Here is a 13,442-nt window from a genome sequence, read left to right as displayed (position 1 = left end):
AACAGGCTCTGAAGGAGTTTAGCTGCTGCTTCCTGACTAAACCCAGATGGGACAGAGGGTTTAGTCAGACATCTTGTACCTTGATGCAGTACCTGAGCTGTTTCGGCTCCAAGCAGCAGCCGCAGGGCTCAGGCTGGCCCGGTGAGACGCGTTGCTCAGAATGGAGACGCACAGTGCGACGGACTGGGTAATTGCTGAAGAAAAGGAATTGCAAGCCAGAAGAGTAATTCTTTGCCTCTTTTGCAAAAATACGTAGGAGTCGTTTCATTCTGAGTTATTACAGCGTGTGCCAGTCAAAGGGAGTGTGCGAAACAGGCTGGCGCGAGGCATATCACCTTGCTGTTAGTGCTGGTGTTGCAACCAGCTTTCATTAAGCAATTCCTCAATGGCTTCGCTATCTACCTGCCACAGGAAATTAATGTGTGACTGAGACAATCTTCTGGGGAATGTGGGTTCCCATCAACTTAAAAATTAAGTGTATTAGGGAGAGTTTAAACTTCATAAATCTTACATACTGGATGGTTCCAGACATGCTTTGCTTAGAAGGCAGCTTAGAACTGAGGTAACCTTTACAGAAGTGGATTTGGTTGATCTTATAAGCATATGGGGGCAAGGACTGTTGTTTTCCTTTGTCTTCATAACATAATCTTCTTGTTACATCTGTAGATGCTGCCAAAATAAACACAACATCATCCAGGCATGCAGAGCTCAGAGTGCAGGGGCTGCCCTGGGTCAACTCTGAGGTGCAGCAGAAGAGCTAGGAAGAAAAACAACTTTCCTTGCTTGAATAACCATCTGATGCATATTTGTTACTCAGCCCTGCAGAGAAGCAGTGTGTGGAATATCATTGGTATCACTGGGCCAAAGTGAGTGTGTCTGAAGCTGAATGTTAAATCCCGAACATAATCACGCACTGATAATCGAAGGTGCTGTGTACATGTGTCAAAAAGATGACTCTAATGAAATTGGCCCCAAGAGCATAATTCATAATTCAGTGTTCATTAGCCTCCTTGCTTTCATGATTACACTAATCCCAGGAAGGAGACAGAGAGAGATGGCTGAGGTAATCCTGCAAGTGATCTTTATTTAAAAAACAAAAAAACTTTACAATCTCCTTTATAATTTAGGGCCAACATGAAACACAAGTATTAAATACAACAAACAACCCCAAAGCAAACCTGAAATGAATCAAAGCATTTTGTTTTTCAGTTCGTTCTCTGGAAAGCCACACTATTTGCTTTTCATTCTTCCCTTATTTAAATCACTTCAGGCTTCTAGGTAGGAAACAGACCTGTAAGGCTTACAGCAGCCATCTCCCACCACCACCAGCAGATAGCTATGCAAAATTTACTGAGCGAATACTTCTTGGATTGCAAGCTTTTAAGGATAGGCAGGAGATATTCGAAGTCTCCAAAGGGATTTATAATGTTGCCAGTTTTTGTGATTCCATCAGTACAAGTCTCTCAAATATTTACTGTTTGCTCTTAAGGCTGCATTTGTTGCGGAGATGTGATTACATGTGAATCTCAGCATTATGCACTTGTTTCTTTGTAAAAAGGAATGTTTCTAACCCTTGTAGATTTAGAGGAAAAAAAATGGAAATATGCCTTGCTTATACCCTGGGGCAAATAGAAAGAAATCCAAACTCCAAGTCTAAAGATATTCCATAAATTTAATCAGACTGCATTTTGAATTATGCCTTTGGCGCGTGATAGCCATAGTCGAGCTGTGTGCTGCCTCTGGATCTCACTTTCCCCATCTTTATCATGCCTGAGGCAGATTGCTGGCTTGATAGCGCCGTGACCACACCAGAGGAGAAGTTCTGTTAGTTATTAAAAGTCACTCAGATGTAAAATCTTAATTCCTAATGGTTTACGTATGTTTATAAACCTGTACCAGGGGAATAAGGTTCTGAATCTCCAGGACTCGTTGTTTGCTTCTGAGCCATGATGGGAAGGGGATGCAGCAGGGAGGTCTCAGCCATTTCTGCTCCTTTGATGCCATAAGTGCTGCTGTGTGGAGGCTTCTTCAGAGATGTGCTCCCCAGTCCATATTTCTTACTGCCACGTGGCCAAGACAGGTCCCCTCCTGGCTGCCAGTACCCAGCCCAGTACTGTACCAAGCCACAGAGCTTTTTACCCTCTGGCATTCTAACTATCTTCTCTAATGTAATTAAACCGATAATTATTCCTCATCCAGAACATTTTTGCTTACTTATAGTCTGTGGAAATATTAAAGTTGATTAAACACATATGCTGCTGGTAGATAGCTCCTCCAGTCACATATGGAGTGATAAAAGGTTAGCTGAGGGAGGACAAAATATAGCGCAATGCTCTGCTAATGCAAAGGGAAGGGCAACTGGAAAATGCTGAGTCTGTCGCAGTGGGAAGAGCACCGACATTCAACAGGAAGACCTCTGCAAAAGGTAGGGCTAAGGTGGGGGGGAAGAGCAAGCCTACAAAGCTCTGAGGCAGCTGGGAGAGAATTTCTTTCCTCTTTGGTAGGGGCCACGTGTTTGCACAGCCAAAGCTTGTCACCCATCCAGGAGGCTGTCATGAGGCTCTGTCCTGCCCAGGTTTCGGAGCACTTTGCTTGGTTTCAGGCTGCCCATCAGGTGCGTGTTCCTGGTTTTGAATGAAGTGCAAATGCAGGGAGATGTCAGAGCCAGGCGGATGCCAGATAGATCTGATCTGTCCATCTGTCTGTGTGTATCCATATGTCTAGCCAGCCATTTATTCCTCTATTTATTTGCTCATCTTACATATGTCTTCTCTCAATGCTGATGGAACAAATGGACTCGGGGAGGCAATATTACTAACAAGTCGGCTTCCCTGCACGCTGGGGTCATTAAGCAAGGCCTGGGTGTGCACACAACCACCACCATGGCTGACAAAGCTGGTTAGGGGCTGAAAGCAGTTCAATACTGGCACCAAAGGGTCCTGCTACTGTGATTTTTTCACCTGAGAGCATCTACATGGGCACTGGCAGCAGCCCTGCACCCACCTCAGGTGCTGCAGTGTCCCAAGCACCCATGGACTGCAAATAACCAGGAGTGGAAGTTTGTTGTAGCTTTGGGCCTGGAGATAATCATAGGGAAAAGTTTGTGGGCTTTTGTGGATTTAAAAAAAAAAAAAAAAAGAACTTCAGCCTCATAGGCTTTCACAGAATTTTATTTAACTAGTACAGAAACTAATACAAAGCAAGGCTATTTCCTCGTTCTCTGATCTCATAAACTGGATGCAAACTGCTGAAGGTGGCCACCTTCCTTACCACAAATATATCTGTATGCATCTTAAAAGCATTAGGAAGACTCCGAGGTGAAAGGGACAGAAATAGCACTTGCTTTCACAGTGTAATTGCCTGTATTCTATCTGGGGAAGAAGTGTGCTTTTTCTAATTTGCAGAAGTCACAATCTAAAATGCTTTAAAATGTGCTTCTTTTCTCCCCCTTTCCTCCCATGGAGAAAGTGCTGAGGTAGACTTTTCTGCCCCCATAAACAGGATGCGTTTTATCATTGTGGTGGGTACACTGCAAGCCTGAGCAAAGAGAAGAGTGCGAGTCAGAGGCTGACAAAAGCTCCACAGATTGAATTTGCTCCTCTGTATACTGGAGGGAGAGAATAGGAGCATGTTGGTATGGAATGAGGTTTTTGATCGTCTGAAAAAAACGGAGGAAGCTGCAGAGGTAGGGGCAAATTTTGAATAACTAGCAAAAATAAAAGTTCTTTGGCACATGCTCTTTGCTTGGAGCTTATTCCCTTTCAACCACCACCTCCGGCTACTTGTTTGTCTTCTGCTGCTGTCAGCAGAGTTTTGCAGGAGACCCAGGTTCCCCCTCCTGCCTTTTCAGGCCCAAGGACAAGTTATGGGACCACATTTTGTAAGACTCTGAGCTGCTGAAGCATGAGTTTGTTTGCCCACCGTCTTGGCCCATGTTTTCTGCCCAGATAGACTACTGTTAGCCTGGCTGTCCCTCAGGGCTGTTTAGCTTTTAACATTTAATTCCTGCATGGTGCCTAGTAGAAGGGTTAGGTCCACAGCCTGCAGCTGTAACTAACAAATCTCTAGCTCTTACAGCCTACCTGGAGGATTCCCCTCTGCAAGATTTACTTTGCCTTTCTAGGAAAAGCCATGGAGGATTTCCCTCCCTACAGAAGGCCATGGCTATCCACGAGAAGCTCAAATGTGGGTGTCCAGCCTGTAGGTTGGTTGTATTTCCAACATCTCCAGGCCTGGGCCAGCTCTGCCATCCCTGGTGCCTGGCCCATCAGTGGCCACAGATGAGTTTCCCCCTTTCCTGCAGATGGGCCCTTGCAGGACTCATGATTTGGCTTTGTGACTCAGCCTGTGGTTAAATTGAAAACTCCTCATGACCATCTATCATGCTCTGGTGCACGAATGGATGATGAGTAGATCCTATTCTGGTTCATCCTCTGCCCATCCATCATCCGCTCTGCCACCTGCTGTCCCCGTAATGAGGGGAACAGAGACAGATGGGAGAGCTGTCCCCACTAATGGACAACGACTGACAGACAGATAGACCCCTGGGCTTCACTGCCTCTCAGCACCATTTGAATAAGGGATACGTGGAGGTAACTGAGCTGGCTACAAGTCGGAGAGCCTTGTAGCTCCATGTCGCTAATGTATTTACAAGGAGCCCATGATTGAAATCTGGGCAAGGCTGCGGTGGCCTTTGGATCGAGCATGTGTTCACAGGGTGACATCTGCAGCATTAATTGTGCTCAGAACTTGTATGGAAAGTGAGATCTTAAAGCAGCTCCTCTGGTATGCTGTCCCTCGTGTCACCTTGGTCTGTCACCCTGCGCACGCCAGCCATGCAGCGGAGCCGATCAAAAATCTCTGGCAACTTCTTGTTTGTGATCTCAGATCAACGCTGCCGACAACAGGGAGAAGCTCTGCCCTGATCTGACTGTTGTCAAAGAAACTGCGACAGCTCTGCTTTCCTGACAGCTTCTTATAACCCAAAGGCTCGCTCGTGTGCCAAGAAAAGATGTAGGAGGAAGTGTACAGGCACCACCTGCAGCAGAGTTGGCAGAGCTGTCCAACCGAAGTGACTTGCAATGCAAGCACCATTTGGTTTTAGGAGGAACAGTGGAAATCCATTGATGTGCTAGAGAGGGAGGTGACACTCATAAATCCTTGTCCCAGATGCCAGCTCCAGCAAGCAGTGGCGCCAAAAGCAGAAGTTCCCAAATGTTTGGGTGGATTCAGAGAGTTGCAGCAGGAAATTCGGCTGGTCCCCATCCTGCCACGTGTGGCTTTCTCCTCCGGTGGCATTACTTGGGGTCAGCTCACGCTGAGAGCTCCCTGCTAAAGCTCCCGTCAGTGCTAATGCGTATTGACAGCCGAGAGAATCCCCGCCCTGTTTTAACCTGCCAGAAAACATCGCACTGTTGTAAGCACCGGTGAGGCAATATAAGTCGTGTTTATCAGCTCATCTGTCACCTTCCAAGGGGTGGGGATGCAGAGCCTCCAAACTCTTTTTGCTCAGTGGGTTTGAGAATGAGCCAGAATCTTTGTTTGTTTCTTTGTTTGTTTGAAAGCTGTTTGTTTGTTTTGAAGCTGTTTTGGTTGTAGAAAGGACAAGAACAGGTGCTTAGCTTTTTGGAGCATCCCAGTTTCCTGGAGATACCTCAGAATCAAAAAACATTTTCCCACCATCAACCAGGGCTTTGCTGCATCTCCCCCCAGCCTGAAGAAGCGCTCTGCCAGCTGCATGCAGGACTGCCCTGCCTTTATCCTGTGCTTCTTACCAAGAGGATTCGGTACCAGCATGGATGCTGAGGGATCTGAGAACAACCTGGTGAGATGGCAGCTGCTATCCCTGCGTGCGCACAGCTCGGCTGCACATCACCAGTGCTCCTCTTCCAGGCAAGCTCTGCCCAGTGCCGCTGGCAGCTTGCTCCGTGGGATGGATGTGTGGTCAAGGCAGAACAGAAAAGCAGTAAAAATCCGTTGCAACCTGCTGAGCCACCTGCAGATCGCAAAGTGTGCCTGATTATATATAAAGCCAGGCCTGATGAGAAGCTATGGCATTCAAGCTGTGCCGGGTCCATTAGAGACATGCAGCCACCTCCCCAGGTGGGAGCAAATACCTGATTAACTCTGGCGTGCTGTTTGGGAGAGCTGCAGAGCCCTGGGAAACAAGGGAAAGACAAAGAAAGGGATCCATGGTCAATAATTAACTGCCATCCTCAGTGTTTTACTGCAACGTGATTACACTGTTCCAAAGCTGCCTCTTTTCCCTCCTTGTTCAAGCTTTTCCAAACTCTGTCCATCAAATCCTTTTTCCTGTGAGCGTCTCGGTGATGGCTGTTTTCAGTCCTGACTGAGTACCCAATGCTGTAATAAACACAAATATCTTCCAGCCTTCTGATCGCATCCACTATGAAAGCCACATGAACACTAATTGTCTCCCTGTGTACTACTTCTGGATGCTTTACACAGGCTGTGCTGAACTTACCAGCTTGTTTGGCACCAGCCAGATGAAGCAAGCGCACTGCCAGTTATGCCTCTGTACATCTTTTGCCAGCAGATAATTAGACCTGTGCAAGATGGTCCTGGCAAATAATGATGCTCACCTGATTTAGCAGGAGACGCAGGTGATTTTCATCGCAAGATCCATGAACTTTTCAACCTACGCAGATTCTCCCCCAGCCTAGCTGAGGATAACATCCGAATGTCTCAGCAGCGTGAGTGCTTCATTCCACCTATGCTGCCGGTAACCAGCTGAGGATTGTTCCCATTTCATAGGCAGATGTGAATCATACAGAGATCAAATGACTTAACACAGGGAGGAGGTGGTGGGACCAGGAGGTGAATCTAGTTCTTGTGATGCCTATCAACTGTTTTTATTAACTTCTCTGAATCTGGATGTACATGGTTATTGGTAACCTTTTAGGGGCTTTGCCTCAAAATCAAGTGAAACTGGCAATTTGTCAGTGTTTCAGGCTAAAATCAGGTTCAGTTTGTCATTGGGTCCCATTGTTTAGTCCCACAATGAGACTTCATCATCATTTAGGGACAGTAAATTCCTTACACATAATGTCCCGTAGGCACAGAGGATGGAAAGAGGCAAATTTCCCATTGCTGTGATGTGAATCTCTCCCAGCCCATCTTGCAGCACCAGGGTGTTTGAAGAGCTGAAAGCTCGTTCAGATCAATGGGAACCAAGGACAGACCTTGTAGGGAAGGCTGCGGTTGGTTTAATATTTTGTTATGAATAAGGGAGGAGAAAGGTGCCTTTCTGCCTCAGCCAAAGGGAGGATGGGAAGAGACAGCTCTCTCTTTCCCTAAACGAACCCATCTGCAACACTTCCAATTTGAATCCAAATAATATCTGAGGTTTGGGATTCAGCAGCAAACTAGCTTTGAGTCCTTAATCCCAGCGCCTGATGTTTGGGGGTGTTGGGATTTGGAGCTAATTAATTCAGCCACCTGTAATTTTTGCTCAGATGTTCTGTCTGCCTCTTCCTTAGATATATCATATGGTTTGGAAGGCTGCAGACAATGCTGGCCTGAATCCTAATCCCTAATGCCTCTTTTTTTTTTTTTTTTTTTTCAATCTTTACCCTTTTTAATGATTTTTCTTGTTTCTTCCATCTTTTTCCTACAGCCATCCAGCCATCTCGTTCTTCTGGGTGCCTACTCAGGGGAAAAAAAAAAAAAAAAATCTGATATTTAGTTAGTGGTTTGGCTCTACCCATATGGAAGCACTGTGTTCCCTTCAGGGCTGTCTGCAGAACGATGCTCCCGGTGTCTGTCCCGGTCTCCCTGGCTGGTTTCATTTAAGCACAAAAGATTCAGTGCTGCCTGTTCCTGTTGGGAACAAGGCTTCAGGTGATAAATATTGCAAGATCTAGAAAGCCCAGGAGTGCTGTCCTGATTTCTTTCCCTTGGCAGTGAAAGGATGGAAGAAGAATGAAAAGATAATTAGTTTGGAGTTTGCAGAAATGAAATGGAAAAGGTTAGTTCATTGCCTCCTAACGCCAAGTGAAAGCTTGGGCTCGCACTGCCCGGGCTGCAAGCTGCCGCAGCCAGGGAATGTCGGTGTGCGTGTTCACAAAATGCTCCCCGCTCTTTTGTCCCTGTAAAAATAATGCCTTGCGATAACCAAAGCTGGAGTCGGTTTTCCCACATCTGTAGAGCCCGGAGCTGTTATTTTTTATGACTGCTTTTCATAGTGCATTAGTGCCAAGCCAGCCCGGCTCTGCCGGGTGCTGCAGGCGCGGGCAGCAGGAGGCAGCTGCAGCCCGGGGCCACCGGCCAGGAGCGAGCTCCAGGAGCTCATGCAGGGGCTTAATGGCTTCAGCAGCAGCTAAAGAAGGAGCCTGTCCCTCCAGATCTTATCCAGGACCGGAGCCTAATGGGTACAGGAAAAAAAATGAAGAGGGATGGAAGATGTCAGAGCAACAGGAACACAATAGCGTTATCGGATGGGTTACCTTCACGGCTAGCTTTTAGGTACCTAATGGAGATGCACTAAACCAATCAACAGCACAAGGCTCATCTCATCCCCTGCCCAGCCGCTATCAGCAGCCTCGTGAGCTTCTGTGCTAGTCGGTCCGAATCCCCAAATCCCTCCCTCTTTTACCTGGGTTTTGTCAGGACAAAGAATTAGGCTTTGTGGGGTTTCCCAGTTCAATCCGTATTCTCCCATGCTGTTAAAGATGATAAAACATCCCCTGACCTGCGTTTGTCATCTCACTTTATATAAATTTGTATCAAACATAAAATCGTACAGCTGCAAGCCCTCCACGTGGGTTGGAAGTCTCTCCTGCAAATTTGTCCTATTGCTCTTCCCTGATTTTAGGTGTGCCTGGTGGATTCAGGTGTGTAAAAAAAAAACGCTTTGTCTCCTGCAATCTTAGCAAACGTAAGCTTATATTCTTGTCTCATGCAATCAGGCAGCAGAGCCACGGTTCCTGGTGCTGGCAGCTGTTCATTAATATTGTCATCCATGCTTGGATCTGTCATGAGGACTCAGGTGGAGCACTTCAGTTCTGGTCTAGTCAGGCTGCTAACGAATGTCACCCGCTCCCCGTGCAGAAATCTTCCCTTGGAAGGTACGGGGAGGCCACCCGCCTCGTCCCGATTGAAGGGCGAGGGACATCTGCAGTGGTAGCAGCAAATAGGCCAAAAGGACCCTGGAGCTCCTGGGCCACGGCTGTTGTGAATGAGATAAAGTTATAACTATTTAACATTCTTGGGTGGGAAATTAGAATGATCACATAATCTCCTTAGTCTCTGACTACGGGTCCAGCATGGGAATATGGATCTTAATTGGCATTTTCTTATCAATAAACTCAAGTTGAGGGATTAAGGATAAGGCTCTTAATACAACCTGAATTTTTTTGGAAGATGTTTCTGATCTCTGTGTGGTCATCATCGCTGGTGCAGAGAGTGCCTGGGGAAGAGGAATTTAGGAACATGAACACCAGTTCTCAAGGTTCAAGTTCTGTTGGCAAACAATCGCACCCGTGCTGTTCTGTGCCTGCACACCGAATGTGTAAAATTGTGTAAAATTGAGGCTGTGCAAAATGACTCAAAGAATCAGCGGCGCAGCCAGGTAGGAAATGCAAATGCAGCGTTGCTTCATCTCTAGGTAGTTTGTAGGCATTTTATTGGTATGACAGCGCTTTAAATGATGTTCCATAAAAAGATCCGTGACCGTGTGTATAAATACACAAAGGACTCCTGCTGATGGCTCTATTTTTATTTGCTATTTAAAGTTAAGGGTATGGTTAAAAACTTTGTGGAACAGTGATGATAAGACGAATCCCCTTAATGCATACCAAAGATGCGTTACTACCGTGCACTGCATCTCCTCTGTCTTCTCCTGAACACGGCCTCATGAATTACCCTGCTAATGCAGAACTCTTGCCATCCTAACAAATGAAGAGTGGCAGGTATAATACACCAGCAGCCCGGTCCCAGAGCCCCAGCTGCTGGCTTTGTCAGGGTGACCTGAAGCAACAGCAGGATATGTGGATTGGTGTATTTTTCCTCCGATTAAGCACAAACTCAGGGTTCCTCGGAGTACATTAGTGTGCAGGAATGTCCTCTGTGCAAGCCCGCCTGCCAGCGCGCATCCGCGTCCATCTTCATTTGCGGTGAAAGGCAGAGGTTTGTACCTTCCGTGGTAGTAAATTGGCAAAGACGACTGCAATAACCAAATCTGCAATTCTCTTCTGCTGTGGGAGCCCTACCTATTTGCTCCCTCCCTGTCAGCTCCAAGTTGCTTTTCTCTCCCCGTTATGTCAGCTATAACTATGCATCTCAGCTCCCCTTCCCCGCTGCCCCCTGCTCCCTTGAGCTTTTCCTGTGAGGTTTTTGTATTTCATCCTTTCTCAGCTGCGCTTCTGTCCTCTGCCTGACCATCAGCCTTAGAAGCTGAACAGATGCAAGGAAACACAGCTGCAGAGGGGGGCATTTCCATCACTTTCCTCTCCCAATTGCTAAAATGTCTGGGTCCTGAGCACAACTCCAATGACCCCTCTCAGAGCCCCGGGATGATTCCTCTGTGAGCATTGCAAAGCCAGAGCAGCGTGGGGCCGACTGTGGCTGTTTAATGATCATCGCTTTGCAAACGGGAGCTGTGCAGACAACCCTGAGAGCAGGGGTGAGAAGCCAAGCACCCTCACTTGTTTTCATTTTTCATTGCTGTCAAGCAGGAAGATGAGAAGATTTAGCTATTGCATCGGAGCATATTTGCACGCTGGGCTGTGCCTTCCCCTTAAAACACGCCATGCAGTTGGGCACTGGAAGGGCCATGGAGTTGTGCTTGCTTTTCTTACCTTCAGTGGCTGGAAGATAAGATGGTGAGGAGGTAAATTTTACGCCTAGAACTCGGAGCATTTGCCATTATCCTTGTTATACAAGTAGAAGTGGGGACACATGGATAGGCATGTTGTGTAGATTTATTAAGTCAGTGGCAAACCAGGAAAAGCTCTCCTAACTCCCAAGACCAAGTGGTATTAAACCCGGTGGCTTGCAAGGGCTTCTGCTGGGTTTATTAAAAAATAGATACATAATTGAGCTAGGAGATGACATGCTTAAAAAGGAAAAAGTGACCTTTTTTTCCCCATGCCCTTGCAATTGCTCCAGAGCTCACTAGTTACAGCTGCTCTTTCAGTGTCCCCCAAATCAATCTTTCAAATTTTGTTTGCGACAAGAATTTTGAAGAGAAAAATCCCAGACAGGAAACCTCTTCCAGATAGCCAAAACCCAACACATCTTGCTACCTATCTAAGTGCCAGCAAAATTAAAGGAGGAGTTATTTGCACTGATACACCGTCAGTATTCACAAGATAACCCATCCCCTGTGCTTCCCAACACCTTGGGGAAAGCCACAAACCCTTTTTTCCAGGCAGTCCAAACCCGGCTAGCTCAGCCCCCAGCACTGCTCTTGGCTCTGCAGCATCAAACCTCCTGAAATTGCCCTGCTGCTTAATCCTCCATGCCTAGCGTAACGTGGTGCTTAATTAAATATACCGGTTCCTCTTCCAAGTAACGTTGCAGGAACAAATGGAGCCCTTGGCCTGAATGAACAGCCCATTTTGTGCAGTTACTGGAGTCAGCCTGTGTGATAAGCTTGCTGTGCTGCGGAGATGGCTGGAGAACTGAGCTGTCAGGGAGTGTTTTTGGGCACAGAGGGCAGCCCGGGCACCTCCCAGCTCCTCTGGTGAATGCATACAGCACCCAGCCCCGGTCTCTCAGTTGGAGCATGGCAGTGGAAGGGGATCTGAGAGGCTCCGGGTGCTGTCCTCTGCTCTGCTCCTGGAGCAGTTCAGCTCAGGAGGCTGCACTTCATTAAAACTGTGAAACGGAACAATTAGCTGGAGCTGACAATTGCTACAGCCTCAGCTGAGTGTAACGGGCGTCTTCTAATCTCTCTATTTATCTCATTGTTAATCTGGCTATCAATTAAAACAATTTTCCAAACTTTGATGGGTTCATTTAGAAACTACTCGGCTAACAATAGAATCATTTAACTTTTCCTTTGTGAAGCTTAATTTGCCTGCACCTTCTTATCAACGCTTGCCATTATTAAAGGGAGTTTGTGCTGTGTTCTCAGAGCTGGTGAGCTCCAGAGGCTGAGCTGGGGAGCCGTCGCGGGCAGGAGGGGCAGAGCATCGTTTGTGGTGGTCTGCAGATGCTGCCAGAGCTCCCAGCTGCTGCTCCTTTGTCAGATGAGGAAAAACATGCAGCAGAGGCGGAGGCCAGGAAAAAACAGCTGAGGTACGGAGCCTTCAAAGACTGAAAATTGCTTTTCTTCAAAAGGAAAAAAAAAAAAAAAAGCAGCAGTGCCTTTCTCCTGTGGTCACAGTTCAAACCCAGCCTCAGAGTTAAAGACTAAATAGCGTGTAATGCTCGGTCAGTCACGAGGCATTACTTCAGGCCCGTGTTCTGCTGCTCAGGCAAGGGGCATCTAATTGAATTGGCACCGCCGAGGAGCTGCACGGCCGGTTCAGGTGTCACAAACTTCTGCTGATGCGAGGAGGTGCCCGCGGTGATTGAGTGCCAGCCGCGCTGCTCCTGCTGCAGGGACAAGGTGCAAGTGGTGGCAGCCAGACCCGCGTCGCTCTGTCTGCCTCGTAACGGGGCTGGCAGCTCTGGTGCATGTGCATTGGGCTTTTTTTCAGCCCGATGTGGACCTCATTCCTCCCGGCCATTTCGCACGAGCTGCTGGGCAGGCAGAAATAACCTGCAGCGTCTGCTGGCCTCAGGCAGCGCCCGGAGCTGCAGAGCGGGGACAAGAGCTCTGCGCAGCCTCCGCTTCCCCCTTAGCATTTGATTCAATAACCATGAATAAACTGTGGGAAGAGCTGACCTTCGCAGTGACCCATCCCGCACAAAGCTCAGGTTCTAGCTGAGAGCTGCATTTTTGTTTTTAGCATGAGTTTTAAGCACTCTAATTAAATCAGGGAGCTGGTTTAATAATCCTGGTTGGCTCAGGCAGCAGAGACAATTCGTTCACAGTTGCTTTATTAATGCAGCAGTAATCTCCAGGTTGGGAGTTCACCTCCTTATTCATTCATCCAAGTCTTCGGGAATGGGGAATAGGTTTTAAAGCAGCAGCTCAGCTCCTGTGCTGGGCATGCTCTGGCTGGGAAGAGCCAGCCTGCAGCACAGCAAACAGAAATAAGGCACTTGCCCAGAGAGGGCAGAGGAGGATGGAGCAAGGAAACCACACTGACAGTTTTCCATCAGCGTTTTCTGTTATGCCATTTTGTATTCCCACCTGGCATTGTCCAGGTTCATTAAGTCATGAAGCTGAGCTCCTGGGCACCCTCTACAATTAAAGCTCTATTTTCACCTGTCAGTGGGTTAGAGCAAGCCTAGCAAAACCCCGACCAGGCTGTGAGCTGGAAATTATATTCTGTAAGTCATGTTCTGCGAGTATGTGGCTTTGGCTATCG

Source organism: Aythya fuligula, chromosome 27 (genome assembly GCF_009819795.1).
Source record: "Aythya fuligula isolate bAytFul2 chromosome 27, bAytFul2.pri, whole genome shotgun sequence".
Lineage (NCBI taxonomy): Eukaryota > Metazoa > Chordata > Aves > Anseriformes > Anatidae > Aythya > Aythya fuligula.
The sequence above is the reverse complement of the archived record's forward strand: the minus strand, read 5'-3'. Positions refer to the sequence as shown.